This window comes from Odocoileus virginianus, chromosome 7 (assembly GCF_023699985.2).
Source record: "Odocoileus virginianus isolate 20LAN1187 ecotype Illinois chromosome 7, Ovbor_1.2, whole genome shotgun sequence".
Classification (NCBI taxonomy): Eukaryota; Metazoa; Chordata; class Mammalia; order Artiodactyla; family Cervidae; genus Odocoileus; species Odocoileus virginianus.
The window spans coordinates 50,620,932-50,633,440 of NC_069680.1; the positions used below are offsets into that span (position 1 = coordinate 50,620,932).

The following is a 12,509-nucleotide window of genomic DNA, read 5'->3' on the forward strand; positions in this document are numbered from 1 at the left end:
TGACCCAGGGATCGAACCTTTGTCTCCGACGTTGAGCCTTTGTCTGTCTCTGACATTGGCAGGCAGATTCTTTACCACTGACTTGGGAAGCCCCCCCGCCCCCACATCTCTGTCAGGTTAACTTCTATTCATCCCCCAAGACCCTGGCAAAAAATTCCATCTTTTAGGAAGCCTTCCCTGACCCTTCTTCTACTGATATTAAAATGTGGCACATCGCCCTTTCTTTGTTCTTCCAAAGCAACATACCTCTAGTTATCCCGAAGAGTGTGCTGTGTGCGCTCAGTTGCATCTGACTCTTTGTGACCCTATGGACTATAGTAACGTTTAAGCTTTGTGAATTGCAAAAAGCGAGGCCCTATTGTGAAGAATAGGTCTACATTTTTTGCAGTTCAGAAACCTTAAACATTACAAAAGCCAGCAACCTCCACTGAATTGATGTGAGGCTGTTTATTATCTTTATTCCATTTAGAGTGATTGAATGTGTTTCCATTATGGGGTACCTGCCCCAGCCTCTTATGATTTCAGTTAGAGGATATAGACACATACGACCATTGCTTTTCTTGTGTTTCTCCCATTCTGATCAAAAACTGCTTGAAGCTTCACCTGTATCTTTTTTCATGTCCAAATCCCCAGTATCTAATGTAATTTCTGGTTCTAGAGAGGTTTGCTGAATAAATTAAGGATATACTGATATTTGTGACTTAGACTGTATTTCATAGAACTGATTCCCAAAGTTGAAACCTGATACCTTCCTTGCTTCCCACATTGTATACCTTCTCTGGATACCCTGCACACACACCAGATTTCTCACTGTATAATAACTGTTTGCATATCTGTGTCACCAGTGAGACTGAGCTTCCAACAAAGCAAAGATAACTACATATTAATCTTTGTATTTCTGGATTTGTTGTGCCCAGCACAATCTCAGGCACATCATATACAATACATCTTATATTGTACATCATTTCAATACATCTTGTTGAATGATAGAAGGTAGAAAAGGACAGTGGGCAAGAGAGAAAGAAGGAAAGATAAAAATAGGAAGAATGGAAGAAGTCTGGGTGAAAAGGATTTAATCTCTATTTAGAGGACTCCTACAGTATATTCTAAGTGTAATATGCTGTCACTTTACAACATTGGTCATATTTGTACATCACTTTCATTACATAATATTTTTATTTAAATTAGCTTACTTTCTAGCTAAACACATTTGTTGGTTTGTTTAGGCTGGGTTTTCATTGCTACAAAAACTTTTCTCTAGTTGCAAAGAGTTGAGGCTACTCTTTATTTGCGGTACACAGGCTTCTCATTGCAATGGTGTTTCTTGTTGTGGAGCATGGTCTCTAGGGTGCACGGGCTTCAGTATTTATAGCTTGTGGCCCAGTAGCTATGGCTCCTGGACTCTAGAGCACAGGTTCAGTAGTTGTGAGGCACGGACTTATTTGTTCCTTGGCATGTGGGGTCTCCCCAGACCAAGGATCGAACCCATGTCCCCTGAATTAGCAGGCAGATTCTTTACCACTGAGCCACCAAGGAAGCCCCAACCCATTTATTTTTAAAAGAAGCTTTTTCTTCTTACCCTAATGGAAAATCACTTTCCCTTGCAATAAACAATATGATGAAAACAAAATAAAACAAAATATTAATTCCTTGTTTTATTCTGTATTCTGCTGAAACCCTTTCTTTTTGTTAAAAAAAAAGAGAGAGAGAGAGACTTAGAAAGTGTTAAGTGGATGTGAAAATTGCCACTAGATGTGATCTTTCTCTTTAATGTTAACTGAAGGAGTGGAAAAGAACTGAAAAGGTAATAACTAATTCTTATTCGGTATTATTTAATGCCTTATCCTTAAGCCACCTACTGTTAGCTCAAGAACCACCAGCTAAAGGAAGACCATACACACTTTCCCCTCTTTTTTCTTCATTCTGCTTCGACACTTATGATATTTCTCCACAACTTCAACTGGACACTCTATTCTGTCCAGAGTTATTCCTACTATAATTAGTCTCTAACTCATGACTATGTTTAAACAGGAGGAATTTTCCACCTGACCATTAGCGAGAGAGAGGCTGCTTTCTCACGTGGTGTCCCTGCAATCTCAAATCAACAAGGAAGCAAGAGTTAATACAGAAATTTTTAGCCTGTGAGAAATGTTTTTAAAGTTCAGGAGATTATGGTTAGCAAATGTGTATTTGTTTCATAAAATAAGCAAGTAATAGAAAAGCATTTTTCAAATAAAAAAGAAATATCTCTGTATATTTGGTTACCCCTGCCCGTGGGGACTGTGATCATATGCAGAAATATGTCCTTTAATTTGTAAATTTTTATGAGGGAAAACAGCTCAGCAAGCACAAAGTTGAACCAAAATGTTTTCTTTCTTGTGGCTTTTGGCTTTCTCTCCTCCATTTGTGGTCTCAACTGGGTAGAAACTCATACTTCTAAATACACAATAAAGATTATGGCCTAGCAATATTTTTATCAAAGTCAACTGGAATGAGAGTATAATGTTTATTGAGTAAGTTTTGCAATCCCATGTAGAATATGGTTAAGTAATTTATTTTAATATCTATTTCCATTTCTTAATTCCTTAAATGTTTAAAAATAAATAGAGATGTTTCTGATATTCCCCCAGGAAATGAGAAGTATTGTTGACTCAACATATTTAAGATAACTAATTATTGATTTTAAAAATCCAATCATCCATATGATCCAACAGATTCACTCTCGAGTATCTACTCCTTGGAAAAGATGAAAACTCTAATTCAAAAAGATACACACACACCCAATGTTAATAGAGGTACTATTTACAGTAGTCAAGACAAGGAAGCTACATAAATGTCTATCAACAGATGAATGGATAAAGAAGAAGTTTCTATTGTACATATATTACTTAGCCACGAAAAGAATGAAATAACGCCATTTGCAGCAAAATGGATGGACCTAGAAATCATCATACTAAGTGAAGTAAGACAGATAAATATTACAGGATATCACTTATAAGTGAAATCTAAAAAATAATGCAAATGAATCTATTTATGAAACAGACTAACAAAGAGAAAACAAACTATGGTTACCAAAAGGGAAAGGGTGGAGAGTAGGGATAAATTAAGAGTAAGGGATTAATAGCTATTCACTGCTATATATAAAATAGATAAGAAACAAGGGTTTACCACATAACACAAGGGATAATATTCAATATCTTGTAACAACCTGTAATGAAAAATCTGAAAATATATATATGTATGTATTACTGAATCACTTTACTCTACACCTGAAACTAACACAGTATTGTACATCAACTATATTTTAACAAAAACATTTTAGATGTCTAAGGGAAAATAGACCCTAATTAGAAATCATTAGTTATATGTATCAATTTATTTGGGGCTTATTTTTCTACAAGTGATATTTTTAAAGTCATATTTAATTTTCATATTTTAAAACTACATGTCACATTAATCTACAGGGCTACAGCTTTATATATTCAAAAGTTAGAGAAAAACCCCTTTGCAAAAGAGAAAAGAAACCAATCACAAAGTAGTTTATGACACGGGCCTAATAAACTTTATCATCATAATAATCTTTATAATAATAATAAACTTCATGGTAAGGTTACAGAAGAAAACTTAAAAGGTTAAGTCTATTCTACCTCCACGTTTTGATTTTAGCAACTTTTCATTAATTCCTATCGGAGAAGGAAATGGCACCCCACTCCAGTACTCTTTTGCCTGGAAAATCCCATGGTTGGAGGAGCCTGGTAGGCTGCAGTCCATGGAGTTGCTAAGAGTCAGACACGACTGAGCGACTTCACTTTCACTTTTCACTTTCGTGCATTGGAGAAGGAAATGGCAACCCTCTCCAGTGTTCTGGAGAATCCTACTGACGGCGGAGCCTGGTGGGCTGCCGTCTATGGGGTCGCACAGAGTTGGACAAGACTAAAGTGACTTAGCAGCAGCAGCAGCATTAATTCCTATTTTCTACTTTGGTCTGGGGCTTCAAAACACATAAAGTGATGGTAATATGAATAACGGCTTCCCTGCTGGCTCAGTGATAAGGAATTCACCTGCCAATGCAGGGACCCAAGTTCAATCCCTGGGTCTGGGAAGGTCCCCTAGAGAAGGAAATGGCAACCCACTCCAGTACTCTTGTGTGGAGAAACCCATGGACAGAGGAGCCTGCCAGGCTATACAGTCCATGAGGTCCCAAAGAGTCAGATACGACTTAGCAACTGAACAACAGCAATGTGAATAATAGTAATATCAATCTGCAAAAATACATATAAAAAGCTAACATGAAGCAAAACTAGTTAGCAATTTAAAATAAATGTGTGACTTTCAGCTACATGGTAATAAGGAAAAGCAAACTTCTCCTATTACCCTTACTCGAATTCCCAGTGAAATGAATGGTATTGACTCTAGTTGAGGGTGCTCAGGAAAGAAGGCTAAGGCTGTGTTTGTTGAGCGCCTGGCTGAGCTCAGTATTCTGTTTATGGTTCTTCCAGTTTATTGATATGTATCTTTTCCATTGCTTATTCTGTCTCACAGTAAGTTTATAAATCCAGAGTGGATTATTTTAATAAAAGTACTGATAAATAGAATGGAAATACAGGGGCACTATATAAATGTTACATGGTTGATTTATGCAACAATGACATTTAAAGTTCATTTCAGCTGCATCCCTTTATGAATCACCTCTTTACAGCAAGGGCCTTCTCTTTTGCACTTTTGCAGAGAACTTGAAAAATACCATCTATGACATGACACTAAAATTTCTCCAAATGCACTGCCTGCCAAGTGTATAGATTAGCATGCCTCTCATATTCTGCTTACTCTTCATTCTAATCTAGGGGTCAATCAACTTTTCTGTAAAGGGCAGAGAATACTTATTTGAGATTTTACAGGCCATGTGGTTTGTGTTACAACTACCCAACTTTACTGTTGCTCCATGACGTGAAGCATACCTAACACATGGACATGGCAATGCTCAAAAAAACTTGTTAATAAAACAAGTGGTGGGCCAGAGGAGCCCAAGTCTGCTGACTCCTGATGGAGACTGCCAGCACCCTAGCCTTTGGTTTTCTGAACTGTCACGTAGTACTGGGCACTCTGTTTTATCTCATTTAACCCCTAAACAAATCTTTGAGATGCATATTATTCTCCACTTTTTATTGTTGAGGGAATTAGGTTTTACCAAGTTGACTTGGTCTTCCGTGGTGGTTCAGTTAATAAAGAATTTGTGTGCAACACAGGAGACCTAGGTCCAGTCCCTGGGTTGGGAAGATCCCCTGGAGGAGGAAATGGCAACCCACTCCAGTATTCTTTTCTGGAAAACCCCATGGACAGAGGAGCCTGGTGGGCTACAGTCCACAGGGGTCACCAAGAATCAGACACAACTGAGCACACTTTCACTTTCAAGTTGACTTGGAGCTTCTTCCCAGGTAAAGTGGTAAAGAACACACCTGCCAATACAAGAAACCTAAAAGACATAGGTTTGATCCCTGGGTTGGGAAGATTCCCTGAAGGAGGACGTGGCAACCCACTCCAGTATTCTTGCCTGGAAAATTCCATGGACAGAGGAGCCTGGTGGACTGCAGTACATGGGGTTGTAAAGAGTTGGACACAACTGAAGCAACTTAGCACATATAGAAGTTGACTTGAGTGACTTCTCCTAGCTCACGTGTCAAGTAGCCTGGTCTGTCTGTGCAATAGCCCCATCCTTCTTCTGAGGCCACCGTCTCTTACCCAGAATACTGTCCTTCAATCCTAACCAGGTTTCCTTGTTGCCCCCTCTCCTCCCTATAATTCACTCTTCTCACTGCCTCAAGAATGTTCTTTTAAAAATGTAAACTAGGCAATTCCCTGCCAACCCAGTGGTTAGGACTCTGTGCTTTCACTACTGCCATGGACCCAGGTTTGATCCCTGCTAAAATCTCAGAAGCCAAGTGGCCCAGCTTAAAAAACAAAATGTAAATTAGATCCCATGACTGTCCTGCTTAAAACCCTCCGGTGGCTTCTATTGCCTTTGGAGTTAAAACCAAATTCTTATCCTGCCTGCAAAGCCTGACATGGTCCCCTGCTGCCTGCCTGACTGACCTCAATCTCTGCCCTTTTCCCCTGCAGGTCCCAGCTTCAACAGCCTCAGTTCTATTTCTGAGACATGCCCAGATCCTAATGCCCTTATGATCTCTGCATACAATGCTTCCTCTGCCTGGAGCATTTTCTCTGCCCTTCCTCCAGGTCTTCCCAGTTGCTTCCTTCTTATCTTAGCCTCAAGATCATTTTCCCCCAGAAATCCTCCTTGATTATCCAATCTATGCTTTGTTGTTTTTGTTGTTGTTGTTGTTCAGTCAATAAGCTGTGTCTGGCCATTTGGGACCCTATGGACTGCAGCATACCAGGCTCCCGTATCCTTCACCATCTCCCAGAGCTTGCTCAAACTCAAGTCCATTGAGTGGGTGATGCCATCCAACCATCCTCTCCTCGGTCATCCCCTTCTCCTGCCTTCAATCTTTCCCAGCATCAGGGTCTTTTCCAATGAGTCAGTTCTTCCCATCAGGTGACCAAAATATTGGAGCTTCAGTTTCAGCATCAGCACTTCCAAAAAATATTCATAGTTGATTTCCTTTAGAATTGACTGGTCTATGCCTTATCATCAACCATTTTCTTCTCTGCATAGCTCTCATTTCTATAGGAATTTTCTAGGCTATTGTTTAGTGCCTATCCGTCCTACCAGAATACAAGTTCCATAGAAGCAGAAATATCTTTCTGTCTTATTCACCACTATATCCTCAGAGTATTCAGTAGTGTTTGGCATATAGTAAAGACTCAAATATTGGTATTTATAAGTGTCTGCTGAATGAGTGCTTGTCAACAAAAATCCCATGTTCTTCTTCACAGTTAAACCACTTCCCTGAACTGGCTGAGGTTATCTCCCATAAGACACATCATGGCAGTTGGTTAGGGAAGTATTTGATTTGTGTTGTTCCATTCACATCCCTAACTTATAACCCCAAGGACACAAGCAGAGGAAAACAATATACACCAACTATGTTTGGCCAGTTAGTTCAATGACCGAAGATGATGATACATTCCACTTAAAGAATAATACCCTTGAAAGCAACAGCCCAAACTTAATGTGGCTAAAATTCTATTGTTTAGATAAGCAGGCTTGCTGAAATGATTTAACTCTCAAAGTGCCATTCTTCAAAGGTCTCCTTAAAAATGAAAATAATATATAGTCTTTCCAGTTTCTCTATAGAAAATATTACAGTGCTGTTGTCAAGTTTCAGTCCCCACAAAATCTGGATCCTCTCCAGAATATATCAGAAGCTAAGGAGAGGAGTTTAGGGAAGCTCAACGTGAGCGTGATTGAGGAGGCTCCCCAGAGTGGGTAGGAGGAGACCTGGACTTTAATAGAGGGGTAGAATTCAGAAAGAATTCAGAAAATTGATAAGTGAATTGCAACTGAGGAAGAGTTTTCAGAGTTTCTAATCTTCAAAGTTATGTCATATTGCAAGCATGCCATATAAGTGTCCTTTTTTTCTTTTTGGGACTACACTATGTGGCACGTGGGGTCTTAGTTCTCTGACTAAGAATCAAACCTGCACCCCCTGCACTGGAAGCTCAGAGTCTTAACCACTGGGTCACCAGGGAAGTCCCAAGTAAGTGGCCTTTATAGTGTCATCTCTAATTAATTGGTTGGGTTTCAGTAGAGAAGAGTGCTGTGATCGACTAGTGATGCCTGCCACAGGTCAGCGATGGGGAAAAGGAACCATGCATGTCACACACTTGCTTTATCTGCTCAGATCTCTTAGGGACCTGTTTTCCCACACCATGATAAGAACATTTTGCCACACTTCAAATTTTACGTCTCTTCACATGAAAATATATTCTTTTTGATATATTGATATAAACTAATGTTGAGGTATTCCAGTACCGAGATGGAAGAAGAAAACAAGAAGAGGTATTTGTTTTTAGGAGAGGGTTCTCTCACTTTCTGCCTGTATCCCACTGCTCTTCAGTCCCTCTGCTTCTCAAACAGCAATATGTGTGAGGCTGAAAATGAGGATGTGGAGTTTCCAGGAGAGTGTCAATGCAGGCACAGAGGTCTATCCGAGGACCTTTAAAGACAGGCAGAGAAGGAATCAGTTTAGCAGGATACCAGCTTAAAGAGGCTCAGTCTAAGAGGTCCTCTCTCTGTACATTTTCCCACTCATTCTCCTTTAGGCTGTAGCTCCTTTTCTTTTCTCATTTCTAGAAACCGTGGGAGGGACTTCCCTGGTGGTCCAGTGGTTAAGACTTCTCCTTCCAATGCAGGGAGTGCAGATTCAATCCCTGTTCAAGGAGCTAAAATCCCACATGCCTTGCAGATAAAAAACTGAAACATAAAACTGAAGCCATATTGTAAACAAATTCAACAAAGACTTTAAAAATGGCCCACATCAAAAAAATCTTAAAAACAAAAAAGAAAGAAAGAAAGAAACAGTGGGATATGTGGAAGGAGGGATATGTGGAAATAGAAGAGCATCTCTGTGGCTTTGAAGCTCTCCAGGCACGTGCGTTATGGGAAGGCCAAAAGGACCCTTTCCATCTGCCGGGCCCTAGGCCACCCTGGCTGTAGGCTAATCATGCTCCATGTACACTTGGGCTGGCAGCTGTAGTCAAAGACACACACATATAATGACAATAACAAAAGCTAACATTAATCAAGATCTAACCATATGCCAAACATGGTGCTAAGTACTTGCAGTACATTTTTCTTGTGGTCAGAAACATATAACAAAAGGCAAAGACTTCGGCATCAGGCAGACCTCGGCTTGAATCTGGGTTCCATCACTGATTACGTGTATGGTTTGGGTTATAATAGTTTGCCTCTCTGAGCCTCAGTTAACATATGTATGTATTAGAAGATATTATAATATCCACACTGCTTTGGTAGTGCAGTAATTAGCGATACTGTGTGTAAAGTACCTGTCCCATAGGAGGCGCTCCATAAACAGATATTAGTGTTTTCACGGCTGTGAAACAAATTACCACACATTTGATGGCTCAAAACAGCATACTTTTTTTTTTCTCTTGCAGTTCTGGAGGGCAGATGTTTGAAATGAGTCTTAAGGGAGGAAAACCAAGGTGTCAGCAGGGTAAAAGTATCAAGTGTCAGGGGGAGGCTCCAGGTGAGAATCTGTTCCTTGCCTTTGCCAGCTTCTAGAGGCTGTCCTGATTCCTTGGTTCACGTCCTCACATCACGTCACCTTTTCTCCCCCAGCTTCTGCCACCACACGGCCATCTCCTCTTCTGTCATCGCATTTCTGTTTCCCTCTTACAAGGACACTTGTAATTACATTTAGGGCCCACTCGGATAATCTAGGCTAATCTCCCCATCTCAGAATTCTTTAACTTAATCATATCTGCAAAGTTCCCATTACCATATAAAATTCACATTTTCCAGGAATAGCATCTGGACATTTCGGTGGCGGGGGGCATTATTCAGCCTACCATAATGAATATGTTAAAATGTGCCATCAATGGCCTCATTTTTGAGTGATGCTGCAGACTCATTTGAGGGAGACCAGCTAGGCTCATCAAGACCAGACCTTTGGCACATCAAATTGGGAATGTTTGAATCAATAAGATCCTACAGGCTTCCTTTCTTCCTTCCTTTTTAAGAAAGTGTTTCTAGCAAGGGCCCTCTGAGAAGAGATGTAGGTCCCTCACCTTATAGATGAGAAGACTGAGTATTTGTAAAATGCCATGAGGCAACCCAGACTAGAGCCCAGGTACTCCCATTCCAAGGTTCCTGCTCTCTCCCCTATTTCTAAAAATAATTGCCTAATAAATATCTATAAGTTTCAATGTTAGCAAATATTATCTCTTTCATGGAAAGAATATGGCAAAGCATCTCCTTTTGAAAAGCCAGCACAGCTGGAAATCCACCTGTGGGTGAAGAAACTGAAGTGTATATGTATTGTAGTGCTATATTTTTTTAGATATATATTTTTAATTGAAATACATTTGATGCACAGTATTATGTTAGTTTCAGGTATACTACATAGTATTTGACATTGGCATTCTTTGTGAAATGATCACCATAATAGTAATCATCTGTAACCATCTGTCCCCATACAAAGTTATTACAATATTATTGAACATAATCTTCCTTATGCTGTATGTTACATTCTTGTCGCTTATTTGTTATACAACTGAAGGCTTGTACCTTTTTTAAAAAACATTTTATTTTATATTGGACTATAGTTGATTGACATTGTTATGTTAGCTTCGGGTATACAGCAAGGTAGTTCAGTTCTACATATACATGTACATATTCTTTTTCAAATTCTTTTCCCATTGAGGTTGTTACATAATATTGAGCAGAGTTCCCTGTGCTATACAGAAGGTCTTTGTTGGCTCTCCATTTTAAATATAAATGCTGGGTACTTTTGTTTGAGCCTACTTCCTTTGTTCCTTGAGGTATGGAAGCTTTCTCACAGTTCCTTACAAGCTCAGCTGGCATTGCTGGTGATCTGGAACTTGTCAAGAAACATTGATCTTTGGGGGGAAAAGGGAAAATTAAGCAGTGATTCTGCACTAACTGGGCACCCCACCCAACCAGATTCACCGGGAGAGCTTTTCCCTCTCCCATCACACCTAAGGGCAGTGGTTCTCAAGGTGTGGTGTCTGGGGCTCAAGCCAAGATCACCTGGAACTTACTACAGTTGCACATCATTGCACCTCATCCCTGACCATATCCAAAGTCTGAGACTGGGGCCCAGCAATCTGTATCAACAGCCCCTGATGATGTCAGCTCCAGGGTGAGAACCAATTCCTTAAGTCAATGCCAGATTTCTCTAGGTGAAGAGGGTGGATGGGCAGGAGAAAAGGGCAAGATCAAGGTTTGCTTCCCAAGTTGAGAATGACCATGGACATGATTATATCTATGGGTTTTCTTCTTGGGTGCGTTGGGATGGAGAGCTCTGGTCTAGACTATGACTGCAAGGATATAGGATATGCAATCGTCATAGGATAAGCAATCGACAAAGGATAAAATCATGTGGACAATACTATGGAGAGAATTCAGAAGGATTCAAGGCTGTGTGGTTTTGGGTAACAGCAAAGAGAATAATTTCAACCCACGTGACAGGGAGACATGGAATATATAGGAAAAAATCTTGCATCCCAGTAAACTTAGAGACCTGAAAAAAAATTCACAAAAGAGCAAGGAAAAGAAGATGGAGTCCCAGCAGCAAAATCATTACAAGAGAAACTGAGGGACTTCCCTGTGGTCCAGTAGCTAAGACTCCAAGTGGACCATAAAGAAGGCTCAGTGCCAAAGAATTGATGCTTTTGAACTGTGGTACTGGAGAAGATTCTTGAGAGTCCCTTGGATAGCAAGGAGATCAGAGCCAGTCAATCCTACAGGAAAACAACCCTGAATTTTCAGTGGAAGGACTGATGCTGAAGCTCCAATACTTTGACCACCTGATGGGAAAAACTGACTCATAAAAGACTCTCATTCTGGGAAAGATTGAAGGCAAAAGAAGAGGGGTGGGCAGAGGATGAGATGGTTGGTTGACATCATTGACTTATTGGACATGAGTTTGAGCAAACTCCAGGAGATAGTGAAGGACAGGGAAGCCTGGCACACTGCAGTCCATGGGGTCGAAAAGAGTCGGGACACAACTGAGTGTCTGAACAGCAACAACGAATGCAGGGGGTCCTGGTTCGATCCCTATTCAGGGAACTAGATCCCACATTCTGCAACTAAGACCTGGTGAAGCCATATAAATAAATATTTTTAAAAACCTGACTGCTTGCAGGGTGACATCAGCAGAGATTTATCAAACTTGTGAAAAAACAAGTTAGGAGCTTCCTGTTGGAGGTTGGCTTGAGTTCAGCTTACATGGGGGCTATGAAGTGCAGTAGGGGAGGATGCCTTTTTTTTCTTACATCACAAGAGAAGATACTAAGATTCTTCACACTTACCAGGGAGCAGGAATTCCACCTTCCACCTATTAGAACATGGATCTAGGATCTTTGGGGCTTCCACCTATTAGGACATGGATCTAAGGTCCTGGGGGGCTTCCCTAGTAGCTCGGCTGGTAACGAATCTGGCTGCAATGCAGGGGACCCTGGTTCAATTCCTCTTCAGGAAGATCCCCTGGAGAAGGGATAGGCCACCCACGCCAGTATTCTTGAGCTTCCCGGTGGCTCAGATGGTCAACAATCCTCCTGCAATGTGGGAGACCGGGGTTCGATCTCTGGGTGGGGAAGATCCCCTAGAGGAGGGCATGGCAAGCCATTTCACTATTCTTGTCTGGAGAATCCCCATGGGCAGAGGATCCTGGTGGGCTATAGTCCATGGGGTTGCAAAGAGTCGGACATGACTGAGCGACTAAACACACACAGCACTAGGGTCCTGGGAGTTTCCACCTAACAGGACATGGATCGAAGATCCCGATTCTCAACTAGGGGCTATTTGTTCCCCGGGGCATATGTGGTGATGTCTGGAGACATTT

At 40.8% G+C, this 12,509-nt stretch overlaps 1 protein-coding gene across 1 annotated transcript in view; it reads right to left on the bottom strand.

Moving 5' to 3' along the window:
* The window catches only part of LOC110130943 (uncharacterized), a 141,547-nt gene that overhangs the window by 122,280 nt on the left and 6,758 nt on the right, over window positions 1–12,509 (bottom strand). The window lies entirely within an intron of this gene.